Source organism: Coturnix japonica, unplaced genomic scaffold (assembly GCF_054131305.1).
Source record: "Coturnix japonica strain WE unplaced genomic scaffold, WE-NBRP24 Scf124, whole genome shotgun sequence".
Taxonomy (NCBI): domain Eukaryota; kingdom Metazoa; phylum Chordata; class Aves; order Galliformes; family Phasianidae; genus Coturnix; species Coturnix japonica.
Window position 1 is genome coordinate 95,491 of NW_028189027.1, and position 21,967 is coordinate 117,457.

A 21,967-nucleotide genomic window follows, 5' to 3' on the forward strand; every position below is an offset into this window, starting at 1 on the left:
ATAGCCCCCATGGGTGGGCCCCATTGAGCCCATATCCCCCCATAGCACCCATGGGTGACCCCGTAGACCCCATATCCCCCCATAGACCCCATAGCCCCCAAAAACCCCCCCATAGCCCCCATGGGTGCCCCCATATCCCCCCCATATCCCCCCATAGCACCCATGGGTGCCCCCATAGACCCCACATCGCCCCATAGCCCCCATGGGTGGGCCCCATTGAGCCCATATCCCCCCATAGCCCCCATGGGTGCCCCATAGACCCGCCATAGCCCCCATGGCTGGGCCCCATTGACCCCATATCCCCCCATAGACCCCCCCATAGGTGCCCCCATAGACCCCATATCCCCCCATAGCCCCCATGGGTGGGCCCCATTGACCCCATATCCCCCCATAGACCCCATATCCCCCCATAGCCCCCATGGGTGCCCCCATATCCCCCCCATATCCCCCCATAGCACCCATGGGTGCCCCCATAGACCCCATATCCCCCCATAGACCCTCCCATAGCCCCCATGGGTGCCCCATAGACCCCATATCCCCCCATAGCCCCCATTGGTGCCCCCATAGACCCCCCATAGCCCCCATGGGTGCTGGGATATGGCGACGGAGCTGAGGTGGGTGGGCAGGTTGGGGAGGGGTCTCAGACAAGGACAAAGAGCCGCAATGGGGACAGCGCTCAGCTCCCCCCCCAGCCCCATAGCGGCCGCGCTATGGGGCAGCCGCAGCCCCACGGCGGGGGCAGCTATGGGGTGAAGGAGGGTGCAGGGGGGGGGCAGAGGATCCCTGGGGTGGGGGGAGGGAGGAGGGGGGCACAGGATGGCACCCAGCACCCCATAAGTGCCATCTGTGCCCTATAAGTGCCATCCCTGCCCCATAAGTGCCCATCCCTGCCCTATAAGTGCCCATCTGTGCCCTATAAGTGCCCATCCCTGCCCCATAAGTGCCATCCCTGCCCCATAAGTGCCCATCCCTGCCCCATAAGTGCCCATCCCTGCCCCATAAGTGCCCATCTGTGCCCTATAAGTGCCCATCCCTGCCCCATAAGTGCCCATCCCTACCCCATAAGTGCCCATCTGTGCCCCATAAGTGCCCATCTGTGCCCTATAAGTGCCCATCCCTGCCCCATAAGTGCCTTCCCTGCCCCATAAGTGCCTTCCCTGCCCCATAAGTGCCCACCCTGTGCCCCATAAGTGCCCATCCCTGCCCCATAAGTGCCCAACCTGTGCCCCATAAGTGCCATCCCTGCCCCATAAGTGCCCATCTGTGCCCCATAAGTGCCATCCCTGCCCCATAAGTGCCCATCTGTGCCCCATAAGTGCCATCCCTGCCCCCTAAGTGCCATCCCTGCCCCATAAGTGCCCATCTGTGCCCCATAAGTGCCCATCCCTGCCCCATAAGTGCCATCCCTGCCCCATAAGTGCCCATCTGTGCCCTATAAGTGCCATCCCTGCCCCATAAGTGCCCATCTGTGCCCCATAAGTGCCATCCCTGCCCCATAAGTGCCCATCTGTGCCCCATAAGTGCCATCCCTGCCCCATAAGTGCCCATCTGTGCCCCATAAGTGCCCATCTGTGCCCCATAAGTGCCATCCCTGCCCCATAAGTGCCTTCCCTGCCCCCTAAGTGCCATCCCTGCCCCCTAAGTGCCATCCCTGCCCCATAAGTGCCCATCTGTGCCCCATAAGTGCCATCCCTGCCCCATAAGTGCCCATCTGTGCCCCATAAGTGCCATCCCTGCCCCATAAGTGCCATCCCTGCCCCATAAGTGCCTTCCCTGCCCCATAAGTGCCCACCCTGTGCCCCATAAGTGCCCATCTGTGCCCTATAAGTGCCCATCTGTGCCCCCTAAGTGCCATCCCTGCCCCATAAGTGCCCATCTGTGCCCTATAAGTGCCTTCCCTGCCCCCTAAGTGCCATCCCTGCCCCATAAGTGCCCATCCCTGCCCCATAAGTGCCTTCCCTGCCCCCTAAGTGCCATCCCTGCCCCATAAGTGCCCATCTGTGCCCTATAAGTGCCCATCCCTGCCCCATAAGTGCCATCCCTGCCCCCTTAGTGCCCCCCCTGTGCCCCCCATTTCCCCCCATGGCCCCATTACCGCATGAAGTGTCGGCTCTGAACCCGCAGCCGCAGCCCATCCAGGACCCACGCGCTCTCCTGGCTATGGGGCAGAGCTATGGGGCAGCCCTATGGGGCAGAGCTATGGGGCAGCCCTATGGGGTAGAGCTATGGTGTAGAGCTATGGGGTAGCCCTATGGGATAAAGCTATGGGGCAGCCCTATGGGGCAGAGCTATGGGGCAGCCCTATGGTGTAGAGCTATGGGGTAGCCCTATGGGGTAGCCCTATGGGGTAGAGCTATGGGGTAGCCCTATGGGGTAGCCCTATGGGGTAGAGCTATGGGGTAGCCCTATGGGATAAAGCTATGGGGCAGCCCTATGGGGTAGCCCTATGGGGCAGAGCTATGGGGTAGAGCTATGGGACAGCCCTATGGGGTAGAGCTATGGGGTAGAGCTATGGGGCAGAGCTATGGGGTAGAGCTATGGGGCAGCCCTATGGGGTAGAGCTATGGGGTAGAGCTATGGGGCAGCCCTATGGGGCAGAGCTATGGGGTAACCCTATGGGGCAGCCCTATGGGGTAGAGCTATGGGGCAGCCCTATGGGGTAGAGCTATGGGGTAGCCCTATGGGGTAAAGCTATGGGGCAGAGCTATGGGGTAGAGCTATGGGGCAGCCCTATGGGGTAGCCCTATGGGGCAGCCCTATGGGACAACCATGGGGTAGAACCCCTTTATTTGGGGGGGGTCTTTGCTCACCCATGGCTGCAGGAACTGATGGTGCCCCCCACACGGATACACAGATGGAACTCCACCTGGGGGGGGGGGAACAGGGACCCTCCCATGGGGACAATGAGACCCCCCCCCATTGGGACCCCCCCACCCCATTGGGACCCCCCCATTGAGACCCCTCCCCATTGAGACACCCCCCCCCCCCCCATTGAGACCCCTCCTCATTGGGACCTCCCCACTGAGACCCCCTCCCCATTGAGACCCCCCCCACTGGGACCCCCCCCCCCATTGGGACCCCCCCATTGAGACCCCCCCCCATTGGGACCCCCCCCCCATTGAGACCCCCCCCCCCTTGGAATCTCCCCCCATTGGGACCCCCCCCCATTGGGACCCCTCCCCATTGAGAACCCCCCCCATTGGGACCCCCCCCTTTTAATCCTCCCCCATTGAAACCCCCCCCATTGAGACCCCCCCCCCATTAAACCCCCCCCCATTGGGACCCCCCCCTTTTAATCATCCCCCATTGGGACCCCTCCCCATTGAGACCCCCCCCATTGTAATCCCCCCCCATTGAGACCCCCCCCATTGTAATCCCCCCCTTCTAACCCCCCCCATTGAGACCCCCCCCTTCTAACCCCCCCCCATTGGGACCCCACCCCATTGAGACCCCCTCCCCCCCCCATTGAGACCCCTCCATTGAGACCCCTCCCCATTGAGACCCCCCCCTCCCCCCATTGACACCCCTCCTCATTGGGACCCTCCCATTGAGACCCCTCCCCATTGAGACCCCTCCCCATTGGGACCCTCCCCATATTGAGACCCCTCCCCATTGGGACCCCCCCCCCATTGAGACCCCCCCACGTTGAGACACCCCCCCCCTTTTAATCCCCCCCCATTGAGACCCCCCCCCTTGGAATCTCCCCCCATTGGGACCCCTCCCCATTGAGACCCCCCCCCATTGAGAACCCCCCCCCATTGGGACCCCCCCCCATTGAGACCCCCCCCCCCCATTGAGACCCCTCCCCATTGAGACCCCTCCCCATTGGGACCCCCACCCCCCCCATTGAGACCCCTCCCCATTGAGACCCCCCCCCCATTGGGACACCCCCCCATTGAGACCCCCCCCCCCCCCAATTAGAACCCCCTCCCATTCCACCCCCCCCATTGGGACCCCTCCCCATTGACCCCCCCCCCCCAAATTGGGACCCCTCCCCATTGAGACCCCCCCCCAATTTGGTACCTCTGGGTGCACCAACATGGCGCGGTGCAGGAGACGGTGCAGGGCCTTAAAGTGGGGCTGGGATGGGGGGGGGACCTGGGGGGGGGCAATAAATGGGGCTGGGGGGGGCAGTTATGGGGCTGGGGGGCAATAAATGGGGCTGGGGGGGTAATAAATGGGGCTGGGGGGTAATAAATGGGGCTGGGGGGGGCAGTTATGGGGCTGGGGGGCAATAAATGGGGCTGGGGGGGCAGTTATGGGGCTGGGGGGGTTAATAAATGGGGCTGGGGGGGTAATAAATGGGGCTGGGGGGGTAATAAAAAGGGCTGGGGGGGCAATAAAGGGGGCTGGGGGGTAATAAATGGGGCTGGGGGGCAATAAATGGGGCTGAGGGGCAGTTATGGGGCCGGGGGGGCAATAAATGGGGCTGGGGGGGGTAATAAATGGGGCTGGGGGGCAATAAATGGGGCTGGGGGGGCAATAAATGGGGCTGGGGGGGTAATAAATGGGGCTGGGGGGGCAATAAATGGGGCTGGGGGGGTAATAAATGGGGCTGGGGGGGCAGTTATGGGGCTGGGGGGGCAATAAATGGGGCTGGGGGGCAATAAATGGGGCTGGGGGGGCAGTTATGGGGCTGGGGGGGTTAATAAATGGGGCTGGGGGGGGATAAATGGGGCCGGGGGGGATAAATGGGGCTGGGGGGGCAGTTATGGGGCTGGGGGGGTTAAATGGGGCTGGGGGGTAATTAATGGGGCTGGGGGGCAATAAATGGGGCTGGGGGGCAATAAATGGGGCTGGGGGGGCAATTAATGGGGCTGGGGGGGTAGTTATGGGGCTGGGGGGGTAATAAATGGGGCTGGGGGGGCAATAAATGGGGCTGGGGGGGCAATAAATGGGGCTGGGGGGGCAGTTATGGGGCTGGGGGGGGTTAATAAATGGGGCTGGGGGGGCAATAAATGGGGCTGGGGGGGTAATAAATGGGGCTGGGGGGGTAATAAATGGGGCTGGGGGGGCAGTTATGGGGCTGGGGGGGCAGTTATGGGGCTGGGGGGGTAATAAATGGGGCTGGGGGGTAATTAATGGGGCTGGGGGGGCAGTTATGGGGCTGGGGGGGTAATAAATGGGGCTGGGGGGGCAATAAATGGGGCTGGGGGGGCAGTTATGGGGCTGGGGGGTTAATAAATGGGGCTGGGGGGGCAGTTATGGGGCTGGGGGGGTAATAAATGGGGCTGGGGGGGTAATAAATGGGGCTGGGGGGGCAGTTATGGGGCTGGGGGACAATAAATGGGGCTGGGGGGCAATAAATGGGGCTGGGGGGGTAATAAATGGGGCTGGGGGGGCAGTTATGGGGCTGGGGGGGTTAAATGGGGCTGGGGGGTAATTAATGGGGCTGGGGGGGCAATAAATGGGGCTGGGGGGTAATGAATGGGGCTGGGGGGTAATAAATGGGGCTGGGGGGATAAATGGGGCTGGGGGGGTAATAAATGGGGCTGGGGGGTAATAAAGGGGGCAGGGGGTGCAGTTATGGGGCTGGAGGGTGTTAATAAATGGGGCTGGGGGGGCAGTTATGGGGCTGGGGGGGGCAATAAATGGGTCGTGGGGGGGGGTCAGGTGTGTATCCCTTCCCCCCCCGCCCCATTTAATGCCCCCCCCCATATCTATTATTATCCACCCGCCCCATTTATTTCCAATCCCTGGGGGGGGCCCGACCCAAATTCCGCCCCCCCCCAATTCAAGGTGACCCCCCCCGTGACGTCACCCCCCCAGTGACGTCACCCCCCCAAACAATGACGTCACCGTGAAGGCCGCCCGTAGCTCCGCCCTCTGCAGCATCCTATGGCAGCAATTGGGGGGGGGGGGGGGCTGCTCTTTGGGGGGGGCTGAGCGGCTCCACGACCCCCCCACAACCACCTAAATGGGGTGGGGGGGCAGCACTGAGTCCCCCCTACCCCCCCATACCCATAATGGGGGGGTTTATATGGGGGGGGGGCGTAAAAAGGGGGGTTTAAATTGGGGGGGGGGGGGTTCACCTGCCCATAGGGATTCATTGCGTATTGAGCTGCATAGATCTCCGGCTGCTGCCACTATATGGGGGGGGGGGGGGGGGGGGGGCAAGAATTGAGGGGGGGTTTCGGAGCCCCCCCCCCATTTTTTCCCCCCGGGACCCCCCCCTCTATTAAAGGACCCCCCTCTCTACCATATACCGGTGGTGGTGCAGCTTGAAGCCCCCCCCCCATCCGCTGCCATAGACAATAATAGAGCCCCGCTGCGGGGGGGGCGCAGGCACAGCAGGAGCCGCTCCAGCACCTACAAATGGGGGGGGGGGGGGGCACATTGAAGACCCCCCCCACGACCCCCATGAGCCCCCCCCACCCCAAAACCCCCATTGAAGCCCCTTCAGAGCCCCCCAGCACCCAAAGACCCCCCCCCAATAAAAAGACCCTCATTGAAGCCCCCAGGACCCCCCCCAATAAACCCCCATTGACCCCCCCCCCCACCCCCCTCCAATAAACCCCCATTGACCCCCCCCCATCAGGACCCCCCCCCCCCTCAAATGCCCATTGAAACCCATTTGGACCCCCCCCACGATCCCCCTGAGCCCCCCCCACCCCGAAACCCCCATCGAAGCCCCTTCAGAGCCCCCCCAGCACCACAGGACCCCCCCCCAATAAAAAGACCCTCATTGAAGCCCCCAGGACCCCCCCCAATAAACCCCCATTGACCCCCCCCCCACCCCCCTCCAATAAACCCCCATTGACCCCCTCCCATCAGGACCCCCCCCCCAATAAACCCCCAGGACCCCCCCCCAATAAACCCCCATTGAACCCCCCCCAGGACCCCCCCCCCAAATGCCCATTGAAACCCCTTTGGACCCCCCCCCCAGCACCACAGGACCCCCCCCCCCAATAAAAAGACCCTCATTGAAGCCCCCCAGGACCCCCCCCAATAAACCCCCATTGACCCCCCCCATCAGGACCCCCCCCCAAATGCTCATTGAAACCCATTTGGACCCCCCCACGACCCCCAAATCCCCCCGGGACCCCCCCCCAATAAACCCCAATTGACCCCCCCCCAGGACCCCCCCCCAAATGCCCATTGAAACCCATTTGGACCCCCCCCAGCACCCCAGGAGACCCTCCCCCAATTAGAAGACCCTCATTGAAGCCCCCAGGACCCCCCCCAATAAACCCCAATTGACCCCCCCCCAAGGACCCCCCCTCATATAACCCCTGTAGACACCCCCCAACCCCCTGAGACCCCGAGGACCCCCCAAATAAACCCATATTGAACCCCCCCCCCCACAAGGACCCCCCCCCCAAATGCCCATTGAAACCCCTTTGGACCTCCCCCCCCACCCACGACCCCCCAGAACCCCCCCCCCCCAACCCAAACCCCCCATTGAACCCCCCCCAGGACCCCCCAGGACCCCCCCAAGGCCTCATTGAAGGCCCCAATGACCCCCAATGCCCCCCAAGACCCCCAGGACCCCCCCATGTCCCCCCCAAGGCCTCATTGAAGACCCCAATGCCCCCCAATGCCCCCCAGGACCCCCCAGGACCCCCCAATGTTCCCCCCAAGACCCCCAGGACCCGCCCAAGGCCTCATTGAAGGCCTCATTGAAGGCCCCAATGTACCCCAAGACCCCCCAGGACCCCCAAAGGACCCCCAGGACCCCCCCAAATCCTCACTGAAGCCCCCCCAAATGCCTCATTGAAGGCCCCAATACACCCCAAGACCCCTCAGGACCCCCCCAAGACCCCCCCAAACCCTCATTGAAGCCCCCCAGGACCCCCCCAAGGCCTCATTGAAGGCCCCAATGCCCCCCAAGACCCCCCCATGTCCCCCCCAGGACCCTTCCCAAGGCCTCATTGAAGGCCCCAATGACCCCCAATGTCCCCCAAGACCCCCCAAGACCCCCCCAAGACCCCCAGGACCCCCCCAAGGCCTAATTGAAGGCCCCAATGTACCCCAAGACCCCCCAGGACCCCCCAGGACCCCCCAAGGACCCCCAGGACCCCCCCAAATCCTCACTGAAGCCCCCCAGGACCCCCCCAAGGCCCCCCCAAAGGCCTCAATGAAGGCCCCAATGACCCCCAATACCCCCCAAGACCCCCAGGACCCCCCCAAAGGCCTCATTGAAGGCCCCATTGAAGGCCCCAATGCCCCCCAAGACCCCTCAGGACCCCCCAAGACCCTCAGGACCCCCCCAAGGCCTCAATGAAGGCCCCAATACACCCCAAGACCCCCCAGGACCCCCCAAGGACCCCCAGGACCCCCCCAAACCCTCATTGAAGCCCCCCAGGACCCCCCCAAAGGCCTCATTGTAGGCCTCAAGACCCCCAAGACCCCCCAGGACCCCCCCAAGGCCTCATTGAAGCCCCCACAGGACCCCCCCCAATTCACCCCCAAAGGCCTCATTGAAGGCCTCAAGACCCCCAAGACCCCCCAAGACCCCCCAGGACCCCCCAAGACCCCCTAGAACCCCCCAAAACCCACCTTGAAGACCCTCAGGACCCCCACAAACCCTCATTGAAGCCCCCCAGGACCCCCCCAAGTCCCCCCAAGGCCTCATTGAAGGCCTCATTGAAGGCCCCAATGCCCCCCAGGACCCCCCAGGACCCCCCAAACCCTCATTGTAGCCCCCCAGGACCCCCCCATGTCCCCCCCAAAGGCCTCATTGAAGGCCCCAATGACCCCCAGGACCCCCCAGGACCCCCCAATGTTCCCCCCAAGACCCCCAGGACCCCCCCAAGGCCTCATTGAAGGCCTCATTGAAGGCCCCAATGTACCCCAAGACCCCCCAGGACCCCCCAAGACCCCCAGGACCCCCCCAAGGCCTCATGTAAGCCCCCCAGGACACCCCAAAGGCCTCATTGAAGGCCCCAATGACCCCCAGGACCCCCCAGTGTTCCCCCCAAGACCCCCAGGACCCCCCCAAGGCCTCATTGAAGGCCTCATTGAAGGCCCCAACGTCCCCCAAGACCCCTCAGGACCCCCCCAAGACCCCCCAAACCCTCATTGAAGCCCCCCAGGACCCCCCCAAGACCCCCCCAAGGCCTCATTGAAGGCCCAATGACCCCCAAGACCCCCCCATGTCCCCCCCAGGACCCCTTCCAAGGCCTCATTGAAGGCCCCAAGACCCCCAATGCCCCCCAAGACCCCCCAAGACCCCACAGGACCCCCCATGTCACCCCCAAGACCCCCAAGACCCCCCCATAGACCTCATTGAAGGCCTCATTGAAGGCCCCAACGTCCCCCAAGACCCCCCAGGACCCCCCAAGACCCCCAAGACCCCCCCAAAGGCCTCATTGAAGGCCTCATTGAAGGCCCCAATGCCCCCCAAGACCCCCCAAGACCCCCCCAAACCCTCACTGAAGCCCCCCAGGACCCCCCCAAGACCCCCCCAAGGCCTCATTGAAGGCCCAATGCCCCCCAAGACCCCCCCATGTCCCCCCCAGGACCCTTCCCAAGGCCTCATTGAAGGCCCCAATGCCCCCCAAGACCCCCCAGAACCCCCCAAGACCCCCCCAAGACCCCCAGGACCCCCCCAAGGCCTCATTGAAGACCCCAATGCCCCCCAGGACCCCCCAGGACCCCCCCAAGACCCCCAGGACCCCCCCAAGGCCTCATTGAAGGCCTCATTGTAGGCCCCAATGCCCCCCAAGACCCCCCAGGACCCCCAGGACCCCCCCAAAGGCCTCATTGAAGGCCCCAATGACCCCCAAGACCCCCCAGGACCCCCCAAGACCCCCAGGATTCCCCCAAGGCCTCATGTAAGCCCCCCAGGACACCCCAAAGGCCTCATTGAAGGCCCCAATGACCCCAAAGACCCCCCAGGACCCCCCAAGACCCCCCCAAGACCCCCCCAAAGGCCTCATTGAAGGCCTCATTGAAGGCCCCAATGCACCCCAAGACCCCCAGGACCCCCCCATGTCCCCCCCAAGGCCTCATTGAAGGCCCCAATGCCCCCCAAGAGCCCCCAGAACCCCCCAAGACCCCCCCAAGACCCCCAGGACCCCCCCAAGGCCTCATTGAAGACCCCAATGCCCCCCAGGACCCCCCAGGACCCCCCCAAGACCCCCAGGACCCCCCAAGGCCTCATTGAAGGCCTCATTGTAGGCCCCAATGCCCCCCAAGACCCCCCAAGACCCCCCGGACCCCCCCAAGGCCTCACGTAAGCCCCCCAGGACACCCCAAAGGCCTCATTGAAGGCCCCAATGACCCCCAAGACCCCCCAGGACCCCCCAAGACCCCCAGGACCCCTCCAAGGCCTCATTGAAGGCCCAATGACCCCCAATGCCCCCCAAGACCCCCAGGACCCCCCCATGTCCCCCCCAAGGCCTCATTGAAGGCCTCATTGAAGGCCCCAATGCACCCCAAGACCCCCCAGGACCCCCAGGACCCCCCCAAACCCTCATTGAAGCCCCCCAGGACCCCCCCAAGGCCTCATAGAAGGCCCCAATGACCCCCAAGACCCCCCAAGACCCCCCAGGACCCCCCCAAACCCTCATTGAAGCCCCCCAGGACCCCCCCAAGGCCTCATTGAAGGCCCCAATGCCCCCCAAGACCCCCCCATGTCCCCCCCAGGACCCTTCCCAAGGCCTCATTGAAGGCCCCAATGACCCCCAATGTCCCCCAAGACCCCCCAAGACCCCCCCAAGACCCCCAGGACCCCCCCAAGGCCTAATTGAAGGCCCCAATGTACCCCAAGACCCCCCAGGACCCCCCAGGACCCCCCAAGGACCCCCAGGACCCCCCCAAATCCTCACTGAAGCCCCCCAGGACCCCCCCAAGGCCCCCCCAAAGGCCTCAATGAAGGCCCCAATGACCCCCAATACCCCCCAAGACCCCCAGGACCCCCCCAAAGGCCTCATTGAAGGCCCCATTGAAGGCCCCAATGCCCCCCAAGACCCCTCAGGACCCCCCAAGACCCTCAGGACCCCCCCAAGGCCTCAATGAAGGCCCCAATACACCCCAAGACCCCCCAGGACCCCCCAAGGACCCCCAGGACCCCCCCAAACCCTCATTGAAGCCCCCCAGGACCCCCCCAAAGGCCTCATTGTAGGCCTCAAGACCCCCAAGACCCCCCAGGACCCCCCCAAGGCCTCATTGAAGCCCCCACAGGACCCCCCCCAATTCACCCCCAAAGGCCTCATTGAAGGCCTCAAGACCCCCAAGACCCCCCAAGACCCCCCAGGACCCCCCAAGACCCCCTAGAACCCCCCAAAACCCACCTTGAAGACCCTCAGGACCCCCACAAACCCTCATTGAAGCCCCCCAGGACCCCCCCAAGTCCCCCCAAGGCCTCATTGAAGGCCTCATTGAAGGCCCCAATGCCCCCCAGGACCCCCCAGGACCCCCCAAACCCTCATTGTAGCCCCCCAGGACCCCCCCATGTCCCCCCCAAAGGCCTCATTGAAGGCCCCAATGACCCCCAGGACCCCCCAGGACCCCCCAATGTTCCCCCCAAGACCCCCAGGACCCCCCCAAGGCCTCATTGAAGGCCTCATTGAAGGCCCCAATGTACCCCAAGACCCCCCAGGACCCCCCAAGACCCCCAGGACCCCCCCAAGGCCTCATGTAAGCCCCCCAGGACACCCCAAAGGCCTCATTGAAGGCCCCAATGACCCCCAGGACCCCCCAGTGTTCCCCCCAAGACCCCCAGGACCCCCCCAAGGCCTCATTGAAGGCCTCATTGAAGGCCCCAACGTCCCCCAAGACCCCTCAGGACCCCCCCAAGACCCCCCAAACCCTCATTGAAGCCCCCCAGGACCCCCCCAAGACCCCCCCAAGGCCTCATTGAAGGCCCAATGACCCCCAAGACCCCCCCATGTCCCCCCAGGACCCCTTCCAAGGCCTCATTGAAGGCCCCAAGACCCCCAATGCCCCCCAAGACCCCCCAAGACCCCACAGGACCCCCCATGTCACCCCCAAGACCCCCAAGACCCCCCCATAGACCTCATTGAAGGCCTCATTGAAGGCCCCAACGTCCCCCAAGACCCCCCAGGACCCCCCAAGACCCCCAAGACCCCCCCAAAGGCCTCATTGAAGGCCTCATTGAAGGCCCCAATGCCCCCCAAGACCCCCCAAGACCCCCCCAAACCCTCACTGAAGCCCCCCAGGACCCCCCCAAGACCCCCCCAAGGCCTCATTGAAGGCCCAATGCCCCCCAAGACCCCCCCATGTCCCCCCCAGGACCCTTCCCAAGGCCTCATTGAAGGCCCCAATGCCCCCCAAGACCCCCCAGAACCCCCCAAGACCCCCCCAAGACCCCCAGGACCCCCCCAAGGCCTCATTGAAGACCCCAATGCCCCCCAGGACCCCCCAGGACCCCCCCAAGACCCCCAGGACCCCCCCAAGGCCTCATTGAAGGCCTCATTGTAGGCCCCAATGCCCCCCAAGACCCCCCAGGACCCCCAGGACCCCCCCAAAGGCCTCATTGAAGGCCCCAATGACCCCCAAGACCCCCCAGGACCCCCCAAGACCCCCAGGATTCCCCCAAGGCCTCATGTAAGCCCCCCAGGACACCCCAAAGGCCTCATTGAAGGCCCCAATGACCCCAAAGACCCCCCAGGACCCCCCAAGACCCCCCCAAGACCCCCCCAAAGGCCTCATTGAAGGCCTCATTGAAGGCCCCAATGCACCCCAAGACCCCCAGGACCCCCCCATGTCCCCCCCAAGGCCTCATTGAAGGCCCCAATGCCCCCCAAGAGCCCCCAGAACCCCCCAAGACCCCCCCAAGACCCCCAGGACCCCCCCAAGGCCTCATTGAAGACCCCAATGCCCCCCAGGACCCCCCAGGACCCCCCCAAGACCCCCAGGACCCCCCCAAGGCCTCATTGAAGGCCTCATTGTAGGCCCCAATGCCCCCCAAGACCCCCCAAGACCCCCCGGACCCCCCCAAGGCCTCACGTAAGCCCCCCAGGACACCCCAAAGGCCTCATTGAAGGCCCCAATGACCCCCAAGACCCCCCAGGACCCCCCAAGACCCCCAGGACCCCTCCAAGGCCTCATTGAAGGCCCAATGACCCCCAATGCCCCCCAAGACCCCCAGGACCCCCCCATGTCCCCCCCAAGGCCTCATTGAAGGCCTCATTGAAGGCCCCAATGCACCCCAAGACCCCCCAGGACCCCCAGGACCCCCCCAAACCCTCATTGAAGCCCCCCAGGACCCCCCCAAGGCCTCATAGAAGGCCCCAATGACCCCCAAGACCCCCCAAGACCCCCCAGGACCCCCTCAAACCCTCATTGAAGCCCCCCAGGACCCCCCCAAGTCCCCCCAAGGCCTCATTGAAGGCCTCATTGAAGGCCCCAATGTCCCCCAAGACCCCCCCAAACCCTCATTGAAGCCCCCCAGGACCCCCCCAAGACCCCCCCAAGGCCTCATTGAAGGCCCAATGACCCACAAGACCCCCCCATGTCCCCCCCAGGACCCTTCCCAAGGCCTCATTGAAGGCCCCAATGACCCCCAATGCCCCCCAAGACCCCCCAAGACCCCCCAGGACCCCCCATGTCACCCCCAAGACCCCCAAGACCCCCTCATAGGCCTCATTGAAGGCCTCATTGAAGGCCCCAACGTCCCCCAAGACCCCCCAGGACCCCCCAAGACCCCCCCAAAGGCCTCATTGAAGGCCTCATTGAAGGCCCCAATGCCCCCCAAGACCCCCCAAGACCCCCCCAAACCCTCATTGAAGCCCCCCAGGACCCCCCCAAGACCCCCCCAAGGCCTCATTGAAGGCCCAATGACCCCCAAGACCCCCCCATGTCCCCCCCAGGACCCTTCCCAAGGCCTCATTGAAGGCCCCAAGACCCCCCAAGACCCCCAGGACCCCCCCAAACCCTCATTGAAGCCCCCCAGGACCCCCCCATGTCCCCCCCAAGACCCCCAGGACCCCCCCCTAAAGGCCTCATTGAAGGCCCCAATGCTCTCAAGACCCCCCAGGACCTCCCCAAGGCCTCATTGAAGCCCCCCAGGACCCCCCCAAACCCTCATAGAAGCCCCCCATCCCCCCCCATAGCCCCCACCTCCATCACAGCCTCCTCCGCCATGTTGCGCCCCCTGTGCCCACAGCGCCCCCTGGTGGCCGGGAGGGTAAACACCCCCCCCCTCAAAAGGCGGGAAAATCGAGGGGGGCGGGGCGTCGCCATGACAACAGCAGGTAGGGGGGCGGGGCGTCGCCATGGGAACCAATCCCATCGCGTTGCTATGGAGACGCCCGCAGTTCCGCCCCCCCCCCCCCCTTCAGCTGCGGCCTCAGAGCGGAGAGAGAAACGAGCTCAGGTGGGGGGGGGGGGGGTGAAAATGGGGGATTTTGGGGTAAAATCGGGGGGATTTGGGGTCTGGGAAGGGGTCGGGGGTCTTGGGGAGGGGTCAGGGCTTCATTTTGGGGGGAGATTTGGGGGTTTTGGGGTCAGATTTGGGGGTTTTAGGGCTTGATTTGGGGGGGAGATTTGGGGGTTTTAGGGCCTTATTTGTGGTCCAGGCCCCATTTTGGGGCCAGATTTGGGGTTTTAGGGCCTTTTTTGGGGTCAGATTTGGGGTTTTAGGGCCATTTTTGGGGTTTAGAGCCCAATTTTGGGGTCAGAATTGGGGTTTTAGGGCCTTAATTGGGGCTCAGGGCCCATTTTGGGGTCAAATTTGGGGTTTTAGGGCCTTTTTTGGGGCCAGATTTGGGGTTTTAGGGCCTTTTTTGGGGCCAGATTTGGGGTTTTAGGGCCTTTTTGGGGGTCGGATTTGGGGTTTTAGGGCCTTATTTGGGGCTCAGGGCCCATTTTGGGGTGAGATTTGGGGTTTTAGGGCCTTTTTTGGGGTCAGATTTGGGGTTTTAGGGCCTTTTTGGGGTCAAATTTGGGGTTTAGGGCCTTATTTGGGGTCCAGGGCCCGTTTTAGGGTCAGATTTGGGGCTTTTAGGGCCTTATTTGGGGCTCAGGGCCCATTTTGGGGCCAGATTTGGGGTTTTAGGGCCTTTTTTGGGGTCAGATTTGGGGTTTTAGGGCCTTTTTGGGGCTCAGATTTGGGGGTTTTGGGGGTTTTGGGGCCTTATTTGGGGCTTAGGGCACATTTTGGGGTCAGATTTGGGGGTTTTAGGGCTTTATTTGGGGTCAGATTTGGGGTTTTAGGGCCTTAATTGGGGGTTTTAGGGCCTTATTTGGGGCTCAGGGCCCATTTTAGGGCCTTATTTGGGGGTTTTAGGGCCTTATTTGGGGTTTTAGGGCCTTATTTGGGGTCAGATTTGGGGTTTTAGGGCCTTAATTGGGGGGTTTAGGGTCTTATTTGGGGCTCAGGGCCCATTTTGGGGTCAGATTTGGGGTTTTAGGGCCTTAATTGGGGGTTTTAGGGCCATTTTTGGGGCTCAGGGCCCATTTTGGGGCCAGATTTGGGGGTTTTAGGGCCTTTTTTAGGGTCAGATTTGGGGTTTTAGGGCCTTAATTGGGGCTTAGGGCCCATTTTGGGGCCAAATTTGGGGGTTTAGGGCCTTTTTTGGGGTCAGATTTGGGGGTTTTAGGGCCTTATTTGGGGCTCAGGGCCCATTTTGGGGTGAGATTTGGGGTTTAGGGCCTTATTTGGGGTTTAGGGCCCAATTTTGGGGTCAGATTTGGGGTTTTAGGGCCTTAATTGGGGGTTTTAGGGCCTTAATTGGGGCTTAGGGCCCATTTTGGGGTCAAATTTGGGGTTTTAGGGCCTTTTTTGGGGCCAGATTTGGGGTTTTAGGGCCTTTTTGGGGGTCGGATTTGGGGTTTTAGGGCCATTTTTGGGGCTCAGGGCCCATTTTGCGGTCAAATTTGGGGTTTTAGGGCCTTTTTTGGGGTCAGATTTGGGGGTTTTAGGGCCTTAATTGGGGCTCAGGGCCCATTTTAGGGTCAAATTTGGGTGTTTTAGGGCTTTATTTGGGGGGAGATTTGGGGTTTTAGGGCCTCAATTGGGGGTTTTAGGGTCTTATTTGGGGCTCAGGGCCCATTTTGGGGTCAGATTTGGGGTTTTAGGGCCTTATTTGGGGTTTTAGGGCCTTATTTTGGGGTCAGATTTGGGGTTTTAGGGCCTTATATGGGGCTCAGGGCCCATTTTAGGGTCAGATTTGGGGGTTTTAGGGCTTTATTTGGGGTCAGATTTGGGGGTTTAGAGCCTTATTTGGGGTCAGATTTGTGGGGTTTGGGGTCTTATTTGGGGATTTAGGGTCTTATTTGGGGCTCAGGGCCCATTTTAGGGTCAAATTTGGGGGTTTTAGGGCCTTATTTGGGGTCAGATTTGGGGTTTTAGGGCCTTAATTGGGGGTTTTAGGGCCTTATTTGGGGCTCAGGGCCCATTTTAGGGTCAAATTTGGGGGTTTTAGGGCCTTATTTGGGGTCAGATTTGGGGTTTTAGGGCCTTAATTGGGGGTTTTAGGGCCTTATTTGGGGCTCAGGGCCCGTTTTAGGGTCAGATTTGGGGGTTTAGGGTCTTATTTGGGGTGAGATTTAGGGTTTTAGGGCCTTAATTGGGGGGTTTAGGGTCTTATTTGGGGCTCAGGGCCCATTTTGGGGCCAGATTTGGGGTTTTAGGGCCTTTTTTTGGGTCAAATTTGGGGGTTTTAGGGCCTTATATGGGGTTTAGGGCCCAATTTTGGGGTCAGATTTGGGGTTTGGGGGCCTTATTTGGGGCTCAGGGCCCATTTTGGGGTCAAATTTGGGTGTTTTAGGGCTTTATTTGGGGTCAGATTTGGGGGTTTTAGGGCCTTATTTGGGGTCCAGGGCACATTTTGGGGTCAGATTTGGGGTTTTAGGGCCTTAATTGGGGGTTTTAGGGCCTTATTTGGGGCTCAGGGCCCGTTTTAGGGTCAGATTTGGGGGTTTAGGGCCTTATTTGGGGTCAGATTTGTGGGGTTTGGGGTCTTATTTGGGGATTTAGGGTCTTATTTGGGGTTTAGGGCCCATTTTTGGGTCAAATTTGGGGGTTTTAGGGCCTTATTTGGGGCTTAGGGCCAATTTTGGGGTCAGATTTGGGTGTTTTAGGGCTTTATTTGGGGTGAAATTTGGGGGTTTTAGGGCCTTATTTGGGGCTCAGGGCCCATTTTGGGGCCAGATTTGGGGGTTTTGGGGCCTTATTTGGGGTCCAGGCCCCATTTTGGGGTGAGATTTGGGGGTTTAGGGCCTTATTTGGGGGTTTAGGGCCTTATTTGGGGCTCAGGGCCCATTTTGGGGTCAGATTTGAGGTTTTAGGGCCTTATTTTGGGGTCAGATTTGGGGTTTTAGGGCCTTAATTGGGGTTTTAGGGCCTTATTTGGGGCTCAGGGCCCATTTTGGGGTCAAATTTGGGGGTTTTGGGGCCTTATTTAGGGTTTAGGGCTCAATTTTGGGGTCAGATTTGGGGTTTTGGGGCCTTATTTGGGGCTTCAAGGCCCAATTTTGGGCTTTTGGGGCCTTATTTGGGGTCTTAGGGCCCAGTTTGGGGTCAGATTGGGGTTTTGGGGCCTTATTTGGGGTCTTAGGGCCCAGTTTGGGGTCAGAATTGGGGTTTTTGGGGCCTTATTTGGGGTCTTAGGGCCCAATTTGGGGCCAGAATTGGGGTTTTTGGGGCCTTATTTGGGGTCTTAGGGCCCAGTTTGGGCTCAGATTTGGGGTTTTTGGGGCCAGATTTGTAGGATTTGGGGCCTTATTTCACCTTTAACGCCCAATTTTGGGCCATAGGATCCCATTTTGGGGTCACATTTGGGGTTTTTAGGTACGGGACCCCCCACCCTTTCAGCCCCATATCCCAATGGGGGCCTCCTCAGCCCTATATCCCCATATTGACCCCAAAAACCTCACGACCCCCCCCCCCCCCATTACTCCCCCCCCCCCTTAAGCCCTGCAGCACTGCGGCATTCACTGCAGTGGCCCCATTTAATGCCCCCCCCCCCATCAGTCCCCTGGGTCCCCCCCCATCTTGTGCCCCCCCCCATATCCCATTGCCCCCCCCATATCCCCCCCACCTCAATGCTGTCCCCCCCCTATATATCCCTATTTCTACCCCCCCATCCATATGCTGTGCCCCCCCCCAAGTCCCATTGCCCCCCCATATCCCCCCCCCCACCTCAATGCTGTCCCCCCCCCCACAACACCCCCCCTATATATCCCTATTTCTGCCCCCCCCATCAGTCCCCTGGGTCCCCCCCCATCTTGTGCCCCCCCCCCATATCCCATTGCCCCCCCCATACCCCCCCCCCACCTCATTGCTGTGCCCCCCCCAACACCCCCCCTATATATCCCTATTTCTGCCCCCCCCATCTTGTGCCCCCTCCCCCAAATCCCATTGCCCCCCCCATACCCCCCCACCTCATTGCTGTGCCCCCCCCCAACACCCCCCCTATATATCCCTATTTCTGCCCCCCCCATCCCTATGCTGTGCCCCCCCCCATATCCCTCCTTTCTGTCCCCCCCCCACGTCCCAGTTCTGTGCCCCCCCCATATCCCCCTATATATCCCTATGCCCCCCCCATATATTCCCATGTCCCCTCCCCCCCCAAACCCAGTTCTGTGCCCCCCCATATCCCTGCCCCCCCATATCCCCCCCCATATCCCTATTCTGCCCCCCATATCCCTATTCCCCCCCCATATCCCTATTCCCCCCCATATCCCTATTCCCCCCCATATCCCAATTCTCCCCCCCATATCCCTATTCTGCCCCCTATATCCCTATTTCCCCCCCATATCCCTATTCTCCCCCCCCCATGTCCCTATTCCCCCCCCCATATCCCAATTCTCCCCCCCATATCCCTATTCTCCCCCCCATATCCCTATTCCCCCCCCATATCCCTATTCTCCCCCCCCATATCCCTATTACCCCCCCATATCCCTATTCTCCCCCCATATCCCAATTCTACCCCCCCCATATCCCAATTCCCCCCCCCATATCCCTATTCCCCCCCATATCCCTATTCCCCCCCATATCCCTATTCCCCCCCCATATCCCTATTCCCCCCCCATATCCCTATTTCCCCCCCATATCCCTATTCCCCCCCCCCCATATCCCTATTCCCCCCCCCCATATCCCTATTCCCCCCCCATATCCCAATTCTACCCCCCATATCCCTATTCCCCCCCATATCCCTATTCCCCCCCCATATCCCTATTCCCCCCCCATATCCCTATTCTACCCCCCCATCCCAATTCTGCCCCCCCATATGTTCCTATGTCCCAATTCTGCCCCCCCTTGTCCCTATTCTCCCCCTCCATGTCCCAATTCTGCCCCCCCCCCACATCCCAAAGTGCCCCCCCCCTTCATGCCCAGCCCCCCCCCCATTATGCCCAGCCCCCCCCCCCCCATTCCCCGCCTGTCAGACAAAGGGGGGGGGGCACAGTGGGGGGGGGGTGGCAGCCATTGATCCTATAAGTAAGATAAGAGCATTAAGGGCAGCGGCAGCCGGGGAGGCGGCGACAGGAGGGTAATAAAAGGGGGGGGGGGGGGGCACAAAAAGGAGGGGGGGGGAGACCCCCAGAAATGGGGTGGGGGGGGGGGATATGGGGTTGGGGACCCCCAGAATAGGGGGGGGCGTATATGGGATTGGGGACCCCCAATGTGGGGTTGGGAACCCCCAGAATAGGGGGGGGGGGTATATGGGATTGGGGACCCCTGATGTGGGGTTGGGGACCCCCAGAATAGGGGGGGGGGTATATGGGATTTGGGACCCCTAGAAAAGAGGGGGGGGGTATATGGGATTGGGGACCCCCGATGTGGGGTTGGGGACCCCAAGAATAGGGGTGGGGGGGTATATGGGGTTGGGGACCCCCAGAATAGGGGTGGGGGGGTATGTGGGGTTGGGGACCCCCAGAATAGGGGGGGGGATATGGGATTGGGGACCCCCGATGTGGGGTTGGGGACCCCCAGAATAGGGGTTGGGGGGTATATGGGATTGGGGACCCCTAGAAAAGAGGGGGGGGGGTATATGGGATTGGGGACCCCTAGAAAAGAGGGGGGGGGTATATGGGGTTGGGGACCCCCAGAATAGGGGTGGGGGGGTATATGGGGTTGGGGACCCCCGATGTGGGGTTGGGGACCCCCAGAATAGGGGGGGGGGGGATTATGGGATTGGGGAGCCCCAGAATAGGGGTGTGGGGGGTATATGGGGTTGGGGACCCCCGATGTGGGGTGGGGGACCCCCAGAATAGGGGTTGGGGGGTATATGGGGTTGGGGACCCCCAGAATAGGGGTTGGGGGGTATATGGGGTTGGGGACCCCCAGAATAGGGGTGGGGGGGGATATGGGGTTGGGGACCCCCAGAATAGGGGTGGGGGGGATATGGGGTTGGGGACCCCCGATGTGGGGTTGGGGACCCCCAGAATAGGGGGGGGGGGATTATGGGATTGGGGACCCCCAGAATAGGGGTGTGGGGGGTATATGGGGTTGGGGACCCTTGATGTGGGGTGGGGGACCCCCAGAATAGGGGTGGGGGGGGGGAGACCCCAAGGGTGGGGATGAGACCCCCCTAAATGGGGGTGGGACCCCCAGAAATGGGGTGGGGTGGGATATGGGGTTGGGGACCCCAGATGTGGGGTTGGGGACCCCAAGAATAGGGGTGGGGGGGGATGGGACCCCCAGTAATGGGGGGAGGGGTATATGGGGTTGGGGACCCCCAGAATAGGGGTGGGGGGGGATATGGGGTTGGGGACCCCCAGAATAGGGGTGGGGGGGGGGTATATGGGATTGGGGACCCCCAGAATAGGGGTGGTGGGGTTATATGGGATTGGGGACCACCAAGTATGGGAATGGGCCCCCCAGAATAGGGATTGGGGGGTGTATATGGGGTTGGGGACCCCAGGATGGGGCCGGGACCCCCTATGAGAGGACATAGAGCCCCAGGATTAGGGTTGGGACCCCCAGAATTGGGCTGGAAACCACATTAAGGGATCCGAGACCACTTGGAAGGGGTCAGGACCCCATAAATGGGGATGGGACCCCCATAAATGGGGATGGAGACCACCAGTATGGGGTCAATACCCCCATAATAGGGATGGGGACCCCCAGAATGGGGTCAGGACCCCCTTAATAGGGTCAGGGACCCCATAAATAGGGATGGAGACCCCCAGGATGGGTTCAGGACCCCCTTAATAGGGGCAGGGACCCCATAATAGGGGCAGGGACCCCCAGGATGGGGTCAGGACCCCCTTAATAGGGTCAGGGACCCCATAAATAGGGATGGAGACCCCCAGGATGGGATCAGGACCCCCATAATAGGGGCAGGAACCCCCAGGATGGGGTCAGGACCCCCATAATAGGGGTAGGGACCCCCATAATAGGGATCAGAGACCCCCAGGATGGGGATGGGGATCCCCAGGATGGGGTTGGGACCCCCATAATAGGGATCAGAGCCCCCCAGGATGGGGTCAGGACCCCTATAATAGGGGCAGGGACCCCATAATAGGGATGGACACACCCAGGATGGGGTCGGGACCCCCTTAATAGGGGCAGGGACCCCCAGAATGGGGTTGGGGACCCCCCTTAGGGGTTCGGAGACCCCCAGGATGGGGTCGGGACCCCCATAATAGGGATCAGAGCCCCCCAGGATGGGGTCAAGACCCCCATAATAGGGATGGGGACCCCCAGGATGGGGTCAGGACCCCCATAATAGGGATCAGAGACCCCCAGGATGGGGTCAAGACCCCCATAATAGGGGCAGGGACCCCATAAGTAGGGATGGAGACCCCCAGGATGGGATCGGGACCCCCTTAATAGGGGCAGGGACCCCCAGAATGGGGTTGGGGACCCCCCTTAGGGGTTCAGAGACCCCCAGGATGGGGTCAGGACCTCCATAATATGGATAGAGACCCCCAGGATGGGGTCAGGACCCCCATAATAGGGGCAGGGACCCCCAGGATGGGGTCAGGACCCCCATAATAGGGGCAGGGACCCCCAGGATGGGGTTGGGACCCCCATAATAGGTGCAGGGACTCCATAAATAGGGATGGAGACCCCCAGGATGGGGTCAGGACCCCCATAATAGGGGCAGGG

At 61.9% G+C, this 21,967-nt stretch overlaps 2 long non-coding RNA genes and 1 pseudogene across 3 annotated transcripts in view; 1 reads left to right on the top strand and 2 right to left on the bottom strand.

Annotated features, from left to right (window-relative positions):
• Positions 1 to 2,093: 2,093 nt before the first annotated feature.
• Positions 2,094 to 4,099, bottom strand: LOC146751151 (uncharacterized). The gene is made up of 3 exons (XR_014941846.1): positions 4,024 to 4,099; positions 2,811 to 2,866; positions 2,094 to 2,158 (listed from the first exon to the last, which is right to left on the bottom strand). It is a non-coding gene; the product is annotated as an uncharacterized LOC146751151 (long non-coding RNA).
• A 1,930-nt stretch (positions 4,100 to 6,029) lies between these two features.
• On the bottom strand, positions 6,030 to 14,105 carry LOC146751152 (uncharacterized). The gene is made up of 3 exons (XR_014941849.1): positions 14,029 to 14,105; positions 6,207 to 6,309; positions 6,030 to 6,086 (listed from the first exon to the last, which is right to left on the bottom strand). It is a non-coding gene; the product is annotated as an uncharacterized LOC146751152 (long non-coding RNA).
• A 44-nt stretch (positions 14,106 to 14,149) lies between these two features.
• LOC146751153 (spectrin beta chain, non-erythrocytic 2-like) overlaps positions 14,150 to 21,967 on the top strand; it is a 15,445-nt pseudogene continuing 7,627 nt past the window's right edge. Inside the window, exon 1 of the transcript XR_014941850.1 lies at positions 14,150 to 14,162. The product of XR_014941850.1 is annotated as a spectrin beta chain, non-erythrocytic 2-like (transcript). The remainder of the gene's footprint in view (positions 14,163 to 21,967) is intronic.